This window comes from Rhinolophus ferrumequinum, chromosome 23 (assembly GCF_004115265.2).
Source record: "Rhinolophus ferrumequinum isolate MPI-CBG mRhiFer1 chromosome 23, mRhiFer1_v1.p, whole genome shotgun sequence".
Classification (NCBI taxonomy): Eukaryota; Metazoa; Chordata; class Mammalia; order Chiroptera; family Rhinolophidae; genus Rhinolophus; species Rhinolophus ferrumequinum.
The window spans coordinates 33,514,349-33,528,201 of record NC_046306.1 but is presented as its reverse complement, the minus strand read 5'-3'; the positions used below and the strand labels follow the sequence as shown (position 1 = coordinate 33,528,201).

Below are 13,853 nucleotides of genomic sequence, written 5' to 3'. Positions count from 1 at the left end.
AAATGCCTCTAGGTAGAGTCTTGATTCATCTTCTCCACTTTAGTTTTTCAAACCAAATTCTTGGCCTGCCCAACCTGCTGACTTCATGGCAACTCCCCTAGCTGAAAAGACTGCTTCTCCTCTCCAAAGCTAACTCAAGAAACCCTTTGTGGCTCACTTGAGGACAGAGATGGCCTCACTGATCTCTGTGTGGTCCTGTACCAACAGCATCGGCATCACCTGGACACTTGTCAGAAATGCAGAAGCTCAGGCCCCTCCCCACATCGACAGAGTCTGCATTTTAATACGACCCCCAGTCACTCCTGTGTACATTCAAGGTTGAGAAACATTGTTCATATATATTTACCAGTAAAGCAAAGAGATTCAGGAGAAAAATAACTCAGTCTTGATATATTCAAATCTCTAAAAGAAGATGTTGACTTTTCCAGAGTTAAAGCTTACCCAAGGGTTTGAGATCCTGGCATGCTCATGGTGGTAATATACTCAGCCCAGGGGATGTGTTTACCAAAGGCAGAGAGGTGTCCCAAGGTGCTCTGACCCATTTCCTCAAACAACACCAAAATCCTAGTGGAGATCAAACTTCTTGTTGTTCCCTGGTTGGTGCTGACGTCGTTCAATGGAGTAGAGAGTCTGTTTAGGTTGTTCAATGGAGTGGAGAGTCTGTTTTGTGCCACCCAATGAGTCACAAAAACAAACTAAGGATTGGCTATTTCACTGAAGCTGCCCACAGTAGAATATTTCACTGAGGCTGCCCAAAGTAGAAAATGCAAGGAGATATTCTTACAGAAGGACCCACAGCTCTCTGGGTCCTACACCTGGTCTGGCAATAGGACTTAGTAGGTAAGAGTTAGCAAGTGCTGTACATGGCCTGCCTATACCCCTCAGCCCAGCTCCTTATTGCTAACACAGGCCATTCTTGGTCCAAGAGCCTGCTTTTTTTTTTTTTTTTTGGCTATGGGAGCAAACTCAGCCTCAGTAGGGAAAGCCCTACTGAGTGGGGATTGTTGGATAAATACCCCATCTCATGTGGGATAACACTGAGGTATGTCTACACCAGCACCTAGTAGGATTGAACTGGCACCTAGTAGTTGCCTGTTGTGGTAACTTGCTTGACAACACACCCTTTATTGTCTGCCTTCCCTTCTCTGTCTCCATTCCCTGCTCACCTGCTGGTGCTTCTTGGGATCACTTCCTATATAAGTGACTTGCACTCAAACCCTTGTCTCAGGGTCTGCTCCTGGGAGAAATGTACCAAGAAAAAAGCAACAGACTTGGGTTTCAATTTTGATTTTCATCATTTATCACCTGTGTGACCTTGAGTGGATCGTTTAATCATTTTGATGATTGGTTTTGTTTTAATAGAGGAGGATAATGAAGATAACTATGAATTCGGGTTTTGTTAAAATTAAATGAACTAGCTATGTAGAGGGCTTAATGTAGGGCCTGGCACTGGTGAATGATGAATAAACCATAGTTGTAATCTCAGTAATTGACCACACTCACTATCCAGAAAGAAATAATCTGTGGTGATAAAGGATTCTGGTACTCAGTTTCCTTGGAGAGTAGCCTTTGGGTGTTTAGATTTTGTTCTCTTTCAGAACTTTTTCTGTTTAATCTGGTCTGTTCCTTGTTCTGATTTTGTGGGAAACAGAGAAAGAGAAATGATGAAGAGCTTGAAATTTTGGTTAAGCCTGTTGACAAAGGATTCAAAGTTTATTATGAGGGTCTGAATAGGTTTAACTGCACCTTAGGCATATTTTCCCCATATAGAATTTTAAAATTCAATGGTTTAGAGTTTTGATTCACTTATAGTTGCTCTAAATAACAAAGGGTATCCACTGGCACTGCTCTACATAAATTAGAACTTCCTCTTCTCCAAAAGTCAGGGGAGTAAGGTGTAAACAGGATGTTAGGTGGATATAAATCCAGGGAAGCATAACATGTGTAGAGTTGTATGAAATCCCATAATCCTGACGTTTAAGAACATTCTGGTTTAGGTGGCCATCCTCAAGAACCCGGCTCAAAAGTTATGAACTGCTCTCTGGGCTGGTTGCCTCATGCACACAACAGGAAGGCAAATTTACGTCTCTGCAGATCCTTACACAATCTCCAATTTATCATTCCAATCTGCATGGATGCATATTAAGGATTAAAACATCATTGTTTACTGAGGTATTTAGTATCCTGGGACTAGCAAAGCAGGAAAGACAGCCAGCATATTATAACTCCATTTAATTCTTTCCCCTCCATATACCTTCTCATTCTCTCACTTCTCAAGTAAGAGGTCTGTAGGTAAGGACCCTGGACGTATCCCTGCTCTGAAAGGTAGATGTTTTCATGACATAAATACTACAGTAGAGAGAGTATGCTCATATGTAAAAGTCATATTGAACACGTTGTTGAGTGGGAGCAGGCTTTGTGTATCTGAAGATGAAAATATATTAGTTTCCTATTGCTGCTGTTAAGAAATTAGCACAAAATTATTGGCTTAGAAACAACACAATTTTATTATAGTACAGTTCTAGAGTCCAGATATCTGAAATAGGTGTTACTGAGCTAAAATCAAGGGGTTGGCAGGGCTGCTTTCTTTTCTGAAAGCTCTAGCAGAGAATCCATTTTCTTGTTTTTTCCAGCTTCTAGAAGTTTCAGGCATTCCTTAATGTGTGGCTTTCTTGCATTTACAAAGCCAAAAATAGCCTTTAGTCTTTCTCACATCACATCACATCTCTCTGACACTCTTTTAAATTTTTTTTAAATTTATTGGGGTGACATTGGTTAATAAAATTATATAGGTTTCAAGTGTACAATTCTGTATAATACATCCTATTTATATCGCATTGTGTGTTCACCACCCAGAGTCAAATTTCCTTCTGTCACCGTCACCATATATTTGACCCCCTTTACTCTTTTCTACTTCTCCCCACCCCCCTTTCCCTCTGGTAATCACCATACTGTTGTCTGTATCTATGAGTTTTTGTTTGCTTATTTGTCTTGTTCACTTGTTACTTTCAGTTTTGTATCTCACAAATGAGTGAAATCATGTGGTTCTTGACTTTTCCCATCTGACTTGTTTCACTCAGTATGATATTCTCAAGATTCATTTATGTTGTTGTAAATGGCAGTATTTCATCTTTTCTTATGGTTGAGTAATATTCCGTTGTATGTACGAGTATATATATATATATAGTATATATATGTAATATATATATACTATATATAGGAATATTATATATATACACATTATATATATGTTTACATATATAAACATATACACACACATTTTAAGAAAGGAAAAATCTGTATTAATTGTAATAATATATATCGATAATGAAAGATGAATACAAGTCACGTTTGACTCCTGCAATTACAAGAGGTGCTCAGAGTGGTTACCATCAGCATCCAGACACTTCCGATTACCGTGAACTACTGTTTGAGCATAGATAACATTTCTTAAAATGTGTATACATTTTTTTGGCACATGCAGTACATAGGAAATATATATATATATAAAATAAAATGTATACACAGTTTAAGAAAGGAAAAACTGTATTAAAATTATGCTGATGGTAACTACTTTGAGCATCTCTTGTAATTGCAGAAGTCAAACATGACTTATATTCATCTTTTGTTATCGGTATATATAGAGTATTACGATTTTAATACAGTTTTTCCTTTCTTAAAATGTGTATACATTTTTATTGGCATCCTCTGCATATCACATCTTTATTCAATCATCTATCAAAGGACACTTAGGTTGTTTACATGTCTTGGCCACCATGATAAAGCTGCAATGAACATAGGGGTACATATATGTTTACAAATAAGTGTGTTCAGATTTTCTGGGTAGATACTCAGAAGAGGGATTGTTGGGTAGTATGGTAATTCTATTCTTCTTTTTTTTTTTTTGAGGAACCTCCATACTGTTTTCCATAGTGGCTGCACCAATTTACATTCCCACCAGCAGTGTTTGAGGGTTCCTATTTCTCCACAACTTCTCCAATATTTGTTATTACTTGTTTTGTTGGTAATAGCCATTCTAACAGGTATGAGGTGGTGTCTCGTTGTGGTTTTGACTTGCATTTCCCTAATAGCTAGTGAAGTTGAACATCTTTTCATATATCTGTTGGCTGTTTGTATGTCTTCTTGGGACAAGTGTCTGTTCAGATTTTCTGCCCATTTTTTAAATTGGATTGTTTGCTTTTTGTTGTTGAATTTTATGAGTTCTTTACATATTTTGAAAATTAGCCCCTTGTCAGAAGTGTTGTTTGCAAATATCTTCTCCCATTCGGTGGTTGCATCTTTGTTTTGTTGATGGTTTCTTTTGCTGTGCAGAAGCTTTTTAGTTTGATATAGTCCCAATTACTTATTTTTGCTTTTATTTGCTTTGACTTTGAAATCAAATTCATAAAATCCTCTTTAAGACCAAGGCCCATAAATTTAATGGCTATGTTTTATTCTTTGTATTTGAGTGTTTCAGGTCTTAAATGTAGGTCTTTGATCCATTTTGAGTTAATTTTTATGTATGGTGACAAATCACAGTCTAGTTTCATTATTTTGCATGTTGTTTTCAAATTTTCTCAGCACCATTTGTTGAAGAGGACTTCTTTTCTCCATTGTATGTTTTTGGCTTCTTTGCTGAAAATTATTTGCCCATATATATGTGGATTTATGTCTGGACTCTCAGTTCTGTGTGTCTGTTTTTCTACCACTACCATGCTGTTTTGATTATTTTTGCTTTGTAGAATATTTTGACCAAGGCCAGAAGTATCACACTCTCTGACACTCTTCCACTTTCCTTTTCCACAGGTAAGGACCCCTTTGATGATCCTGGACCCATGACGATAATCGCTTTATCTTAAAGTTAGCTGAGAGCAACGTCAATTCCATCTGCCACCTTAATTTCCCTTTGCCACATAATATAATATATTCACAGGTTCTGGGGATTAATACATGGACATCTTTGTGGGGGCCATCATTTTATCTACTAAGCAAAAGAGTAACAGCAGCTCATACATAATAGAAATTAGATGATGGACTTCTGACCCTTGTTGCACATAGTTCTTTATTAATTGGGAAGGGCAGCATTTACACAGGTAGTTCCAGGTTTCACCACTGAGCAGTTGTAGAATCTTGGACAAATTGTTTAACACCTTTAAGCCTGAGTATCCTCATTTGTAAACTAGTGCCTACCTCATGGGGTTGTCCACAGGGCTAAATCAGTACATAAGAGAAGGCCATTAGCTCAGCAATCTGGCACAGAATACATTCTCAATAAGTGCTACTTGCTGGTAGCTATCACGAGTCATTAATCTGTCCATCTATCTTTGTGTATATATCTGTGTGTACACACATACACTCTGAATTTGGACTAAGTTGCATATATCATGGCCCTTACTCCTAAACATTTTAGTGTTCTTCTCTAAGAATAAGGGCATTCTCTTCTAAGACCACAGCAAACTTTTCTGTACAGGACCATATATAATATTTTAGATGTTGTCTCTGTCACACATTCTTCTTTGTTTTTTATACAACCCTTTAAAATGTAACAACTATTCTTCTGTAGTGTTATCTAACTTACTGCCCATATTCCAACTTTGTAAATTGGCCCAGTAATGTCCTTTAGAACATTTCTCTGTCTCCTTCTGAAGCCAGTCTAGGACCAGGTACTGCACTTAGTAGTCATGGATTTTCAGCATCCTTTAATCTGGACCATCTCCTTAGCCTTTCTTCGTATTTTATGATATTAATATGTTTAGCAAATACATTCTTTTATTTTTTAAAGTAGGACATTCCTAATTTGGGTTGTCTAATGATAAATTCAATGTTCTGATCTGAACACTATGTAAGTGATGTTAAGTCCTTCTCGGGGTATCAATATGGAGATACACAATGCTCATCTGCCCCTCACAGATGACGGTTTTTATCTCCAGATATTGTGTGATTTCTCTTGATATAGTTACTGTGTTTTCCTTTGGGCGTAATTTTAATGGAATTGTTATCCTGAAATTGGAATCTGAAGGAGTAGATATGGAATAGCTGCATACGGTGGCATGTGCTGTACCAGCAGAAGCAGGTGGAACTGTTCTGTGTCCCTGGAGCAATTACTGAGTAGCAGGAAGGAAGGGAAAGACTCATTCTGTGGCTGAACTGCATCAGTTTATTTGAACATTTAAAATAAAGTTGTTTTGTAGGGCTCTGCTTAATGTTTTCCCCATTGTATGGATTTGGCTAAATCATTTATATTTTATATTTGTGCTTGAACAAAATTATTGAAATAACCTGCACTGATGTGTTCATGTTGTTGCATCCACTCCGTATATCCATGGATAATAGCAGTATTTTTGATAACTGTGGAACTGAAATGTGAGTGATGATTATCTCTTCTCTTCATATTTCAGCTCAGCCAATAGAAAAAGAATCACTTCTAACTACCTCTGCTCCACTACCCCAAAAGAAAAAATTGCTAACATGGTGGTTTAGGGCCTGACATTCCTTGGCCATGTTGGCCATGGGAAACAGTGTCTCGAGAAGCATTAGTTGAATAAACCCTGTTTCACTTCCTGGCCTATGTGCTACAGGCTCTCAAGTTTCTTGTCTCCATGTAGACCAAGAATGGTTTGTCTTCCAACTTTTCCTATTTTGGCTTCTTTGCTAGTGACTGGATGGGTAAAAGAACTCAGGCTCTGCTGAGCCATTCACTTTAGAATGAGACATTCATCCTAGATTCCAGGGAGGATGTGGGAACTCACACTTGGGTGTCCAGCTTCTGCCCCAACAATGGAGGTCAGAGAAGCTATGGAGGCCAGAGGTATGACAATTAAGTTTGCGAACTCATCCTAGAAAAAGTGCTAGATACCAAATCACTGAATGTCACTAAGATCACCTTCGAAGTGCTCCCCTTGGAAAGCCATGCACTGATTCCAGTGCCTAGTCCACCTCTCAAAGAAATTTTGGAACTCTATTTCTGGAATGGCTGTCAGAGCTGTCATCATATTACCCTTAATGTCCTGAATGTGATCAAAATATCTTCCTTTCAATATTTCCTTTATCTTCAAGTAAAGAAAGAAGTCATTGGGGGCCAGATCAGGTAGGTAGGGAGGGTTTTCCAATATTCCAATACAGTTACTTTTTTTACTGGCTGACAACTCCCTCACAGTGCCATGTGAGCTGGTGCATTGTCATGATGCAAGAGCGATGAATTGTTGGTGAAAAGTTCAGGTAGTCTAACTTTTTCACGCAGCCTATGAGCGCTTCCAAAGAATAAACTTGGTTAACTCTTTGTCCAGTTGGTACAAATTTGTAAAGAATAATCCTTCTGACATCAAAAAAGGTTAGCAACATTGTTTTGACTCTTGATTTGGACTGACAGAACTTTTTTGGTTGTGGAGAATTGGCTGACTTCCATTGTGCACTTTGATGCTTTGTTTCAGGGTCGTATTGGTACACCCATGTTTTATCACCAGTGAAAATATGGCCCAAAACATCATCTTTGCCTCTTGCAAACTTCAACTCTCCTTTGCTTTTGTTCATTGGTGAGCTCTTTCGGGACCACTTTTGCACACACCTTTTTCATGCCAAGTTTTTCAGTTAAGATTTTCCTAACTGTTTCTTTATCGATGTTTACTTGGTCTGCTATGCTTCTCACAGTCAGCTAACAATTTTCATGCACAATTCGATGAATTTTTAGAATGGTTTCATTAGTTCTGCTCATAACTGGCTGCCCTGACCTCTCTTCATCAGTGATGCATTTTCTCCCCTCAGAAAAACGTTTAATCCTTTTGTACACTGCTGTTTTCTTCATGGCATTATTATCCCCATACACTTGGACTAACATGTTCCTGATTTCACTTCTACTCTTGTCAAGTTTAACAAGAAATTTAATGTTTGTTTATTGCTCTAATTCAAGCTCAGACATTCTTGCGACGGCACACAAAATCATGCAACAATAATGAACGTCACTCAGCAAGACACTGCCACACGTCTACATGAACACAGCTGTGAGACACTGATACACCAAGGTTATAACACCTTACTGAACTGCTTATACAGTGCTGCCAATGTACGTGCATGGTGGCAAGTTTGCAGACTTAATTGTCAGACTTCGCATTAGTTATCTATTGGTATGTAACAAATTACCTGAAAATTCAGAGTTTTGAAACAACCAACTCTTATTATGTCACAGATACTGCAGATCAGGAATATGGGAATCTTAGCTGGGTATTCTAGCTCAAGAAACTTGTGCGTGTAGACTCAAGATGTTGGCTAGAGCTATAGTCATTTGAAGGCTTGAATGAGGCCAGAGGATCTGTCAAGACATCCTACTCTCATACTCTCATGATTGTTGGCAAGAGGCCTCAGTTCTCCACAGGCTGCATAAATCTTCATAAATGATCCAAAAGTGGAGAGGCAGAAGCCATAATGTCTTTAAAACCTAACCTTAAGAGTGATACATTATCTCTTCTGTATCCTTTTGATCATGCAAACCTGTCCTGAGACAATACAGGAGAGGATAACAAAAGGACATAAATACTAGGAGACAGGGGATCATTGGTGGCCAACTTGGGGGATGGCTACCTAAAAATCTTAAGCTGGAGAGTAGGGAATGCTTGGTTAGTGATTAAAAAAGCTTTTACTTAGTCCGCTTGTTGGGTATATATGAATGTACAAGGTATTATCGAAAGATACAGTGAATGTTAAAAAAAATTTTGTTACAGTAAAAGACAGATTTCCATTAATCGCCCTCAAAATACTCCCCCTTGCTTCAAACACACTTATCCCATTGTTCTTGCCACTTTCTAAAGCAATTCTCGAACTCCTCTTTCATGAATGTCTTTATTTCATCCTGCATCTTGACAAAGTTCCATGTCAGACATCGTTCTGACAAAGCTGTGTCACATATCGCTCTGGTATGGCAATTTCTGTCAAATAAAAACATTGCAGTGTATCTTCAGCCCTATGATATTCACCAGATCTGGCACAGTGTGACTTCTCACTTTTCCTCAAAGTTGAATGACCATAAAAGGAACACATGTTTGAATCAATTCAGGACATGGAGGCAACCGTGACCGCACAACTAAAGGCACTCACAAAAGAGAACTTCCAAAACTGCTTCAGAAAGTGGCAAAAACGATGGGATAAGTGTGTTTGAAGTGAGGGGGAGTATTTTGAGGGGAATTAATGGCAATTTGTCTTTTACTGTAATATATTTTTTAATTTAAACATTCACCGTATATTTTAATCACTATTGTATGTCTATCTAGATATCTATATCTCTATCTATCTATCTCTATCTATCTATCTATCTATCTATCTATCTATCTATCTATCTATCTATCTATCATCTATCTATCTATCTATTTGTAGATATAGATAGGTAGATATAGATATCTGTCTCCCTATCTATTTTTCTGTCATCTATTTATCAACATCTATCTATTTATAATTATCAGCATCATCTTTGTAGAACCTCCAAGGGGAGATCAGTGAATAATAGAATTTGGGCTGAATTTCAAACAATAACAAATGTGGGATAGAGAAGATGTAAGAGAACTGCTATGGTGACGGCTGATCTTTACAATCTGTAAGTAGGTGGTCTTTTCTATCTGTTGCTGTTTAAAGATTTAACTTAACTCAAAGCTTGTATCTCTATTTTTATTTCCACTGGACATATGAGAAGGCTACCAAATGCTTTGAGCAAAGCCAATTCATCCAGGGAACAACATGGCATAGAGCAGACTGCCAGGTACCTTTTGTTGCTTCTTCAAGTACATCTATCTTAGCTTTTTTATACATCTTAGCAGCTCTACATTAACTGGCCAAGGCCTTATTTTTCAGGCTCTTCTCCAGTAGTTCCATTCCACAGTCAGGCCCACAGGAGGTCTTGCTGCTCTTTGCACACTCCAGATTATTTTTCTGTTTGAAATTTCCTTTCACTCATCCCTTATTAGAATTCTCTTAATCCTTCAATGGCAAATACTATTATTTCATGCAGTCCTCAAAATGAAATGACCTCTGCATTCTCCTGCGTCACCATAATGTTTTCTACTGTTCCTTAGTGGTACCGGTGATGACAATGAGAATAATAATAATCGTAATAACATAGCAGGCACAAACATTTCAGGAGTTTCCATTAACGGGCATGGTGCTAAGTGAGCACTTTATGTGCCTCCTCCAACATATCACAATCAGGTATTGTAATTATCCTCTTTTTGGTAATAAGTAAATTGTGATCCAAGAAGATTAAGTAATTTGACAGCATGCTAATAAGCTATAGAACAAGAACACAAATGATTTTGTCAAAGCCTTATTTTTTTATTAACACCAAATAAATGGTTTTATATATGCTGTATTATAACTGTATTTGTAGGAAAATTTATTTACAAGGAAATATACAGATCTTAAGTGTACAATTCAATGGATTTTAATAATGCAAGCATCATCCCAATGAAAATATCAAATATTTCTATCATCCCAGAAAGTTTCTTTATGCCTCTTCTTACCAATTCCCTCCTCCACAATGAGAGGCAAGCATTTTTATAATTTCTATTGCCATAGATTAGTTTTGTCTGTTTTTGAATGTGCTATAAACAAACTCATACAGTATGTACTCTTTTGTGTCTGGTTTATTTCATTATAAATAATGTTTCTTGAGAGTCATCCATGTTGTATGTATTAGTAGTTCATTCCTTTTTTTATTATAGGGTCATATTATATTATATGAATAAGACACAGTTTTCACCACCACCCCCATTCTACTATTTGGGTCGTTTTCACTTTGAGGCTATTATGAATAGAGCTGCTATGAACATTCTTGTACAAGTCTTTTTGTTAACATATGCTTTCATTTCACTTGGAAATTCCAAGGTATGAAATTTCTGGGTCATAGTACAGGGATATGTTTAGCTTTATAAGACTTTGCCAAAGAGTTTTCCATATAAATTGTACCATTTTACCTTCAAGCAATGGGCGAGAGTTCTAATTGCTCCATATTTTTGCCAACATTTGTTTTTTTCGTCTTTTTGATTTTAGGTTTTCTAATGGGTGCATGGGCCAAAGCCTCTATTCTTAGCCACTGCCTGATATCACTGTGGCTTTTTTTCCCTTTAAACCATAATATATTTACTTTCATTCACATCTGCTTCTCTAAGTAGATTGTAAACGATCACATAGCTAAGACATTACCTTCTCATTTTTATAGTCCTCCAAAGGCCTAACACAGTGCCTGAATCAGAAGAGGTAGGTAGTCAATAAATGCTCAATAAATTTTGGCTTGAAAAACTTTCTCCACATTTTTTGACTCTTTTTGCCAGTGTTAGACCAGGAATGTAAAAGAGTGCTAGTTATGGTGAGAGGAAGAGTGGCAGTAGTTAATCACCATATCTGGTGATATATCCAAGGGCACAGAGGCAAAATCCAGGGTCAGCCAAAACTAAAGCAGGTTACAAAATAAGATTATGGGGCTTATATTCCTCACCGTGCATCAGAGTCATTTGGGGAGATCTGAAGAAATTTAGCTTCCTTGACCTCCACCCAGATATTTCGATTCTGTTGGTCTAGAGGTGGGTCCACTCACTGATCTTCCCTAGATGGGCCATAGATACCTCTATGGTGCAACTAGGGTCATGAGCCACTGCCCTCAGTAGAATGAAGTAAAGAAATGAGAGGTTAATCTTGACTACGATCTGGTTCCTTTGTTCCATATAGGTAGCAACTTGAATACAGGTCTGCTATTTAAGTTTGCGAATTCATCCTAGAAAAAGTGCTACATACCTCATTGCTGAATATCACTATGGTCACCTTCAAAGTACTCCCCTTGGGAAGCTATGCATTAATGCCAGTGCTTAGTCCACACCTCAAAGAAATTTTGGAACTCTTTTTCGGGAATTAGAGCTGTCGTCGTATTACCCTTGATTTTCTGAATGTCATCAAAATGTCTTCCTTTCAATATTTCATTTATCTTCAGATAAAGAAAGAAGTCGTTGGGGGCCAGATCAGGTGAGTAGGGAGGATGATCCAATACAGTTATTTGTTTACTGGCTAAAAACTCCATCGCAGACAGTGCCGTGAGAGCTGGTGCATTGTTGTGATACAAGATCCATGAATTGTTGGCGAAAAGTTCAGGTTGTTTTCATCTAACTTTTTCACGCAGACTTTTGAGCACTTCCAAAGAGTAAACTTGGTTAACTCTTTGTCCAGTTGGTACAAATTGATAATAAATAATCTCTCTGATATCAAAAAAGGTTAGCAACACCGTTTTGAGTCTTGATTTGGACTGACAGAAATTTTTGGCCGTGGAGAATTGGCTGACTTCCATCGTGCACTTTGGCGCTTTGTTTCAGAGTCATATTGTATGCCCATGTTTCATGACCAGTGATAACATGGCCCAAAACATCATCTTGCATCTCCAAAAGGTCTTAGCAAACTTCGACTCTCCTTTCCTTTTGTTTATCGGTGAGCTCCTTCAGGACCACTTTTGCACACACCTTTCTCATGCCAAGATTTTCAGTTAAGATTTTCTTAACTGTTTCTCTATCGATGTTTACTTGGTCTGCTATCCTTCTCACAGTCAGCTGATGACTTTGATGCACAATTCGATGAATTTTTGCAATGTTTTCACCCGTTCTGTTCATTACTGGCCGCCCTGACCTGTCTTTATCAGTGACGCATTCTTTCCCCTCAGAAAAAAACGTTTAATCCATTTGTACACTGCCATTTTCTTCATGGCATTATCCCCATAAACTTGGATTAATATATCCCTGATTTCACTCCCACTTCTGCCAAGTTTAACAAGAAATTTAATGTTTGTTCATTGCTCTAATTCAAGCTCAGACATTCTCAGGACAGCACACAAAGCATGCAACAAGAATAATGAACGCCACTCAGCAAGATACCGCCACATGTCGACATGAACACAGCTGTGAGACACTGATATACCAAGTTTATGATACCTTACTGAGCTGTTTATACAGTTCTGCCAATGTAAGTGCATGGTGGGAAGTTCATGAACTTAATTGTCAGACCTCGTATGTCTCCCTCTGGGAATAAGATTATCTCATTTAACCATATCTATGGATGGAACTACAGTTGAATAATTGTCAGTTATATTCTTTATCCTTCCCCAAGTAGACAAAACCTTTGATCACCAATCACCTGTCAGGCCAAAGAATCAAAAGGGTGTAACATAATTGTGCCAATATCAAAGACATTTTCCATGGTTTCTTAACAAACTCTCTTCTTGAAACTCTAAAAGATGTTTAACTCCAAACATGAATTTCCAACACTGTCAAAATAATTTGAGTCTAGATGTGACAATCGATGATAAATGAAACAGAACTAGAGAATATAATGTAACTTATCAGAGATTAGCCAAGATTGAGTGTTGGATGCAAAACTAAGAAATGGAGTCAACATATTTTGAATTAACTTTGAGTTAGATGTCATAGTTAACCTATAGATCTGAGGGACCTCAAGTGTTGTTCTTCCAGAAGCCCTGGTCCTGAACTTGACCCCAGAATATTTATCTTCACATAGCTACTGAAGGCTGTTCAGTAAAGGCATAGCCAGACCTCATCCCTCTTAGTGAGAGCAGGAGATTTTTCATTAGAACAACTCTACAAGTTAGAAACGAGATTCACTTTAGAACTCTCCCATGCATTTGCTTTCCTTCCCATGTGACAACTGTTCTTTGGTGTGAGATTTCTGTGAGGTAGATATAGCAGAGGTGGAACAATTCTTCCTCAGTTCTCTGTCAGTTTTCTTCTTCTTACTTCAATTTTTGTTGCTGTCTTGGAAGACAGAAGGAAGTGCCAATGAAGAGAAACAGGTAAAAGTAGAGAAGAAAGGAAAGCAAAAGA

The 13,853-nt window shown here is 37.8% G+C and overlaps 1 protein-coding gene across 1 annotated transcript in view; it reads right to left on the bottom strand.

Moving 5' to 3' along the window:
• SPTLC3 (serine palmitoyltransferase long chain base subunit 3) overlaps nucleotides 1-13,853 on the bottom strand; it is a 149,859-nt gene that overhangs the window by 65,979 nt on the left and 70,027 nt on the right. The gene's annotated exons all lie outside the window — the stretch shown is intronic.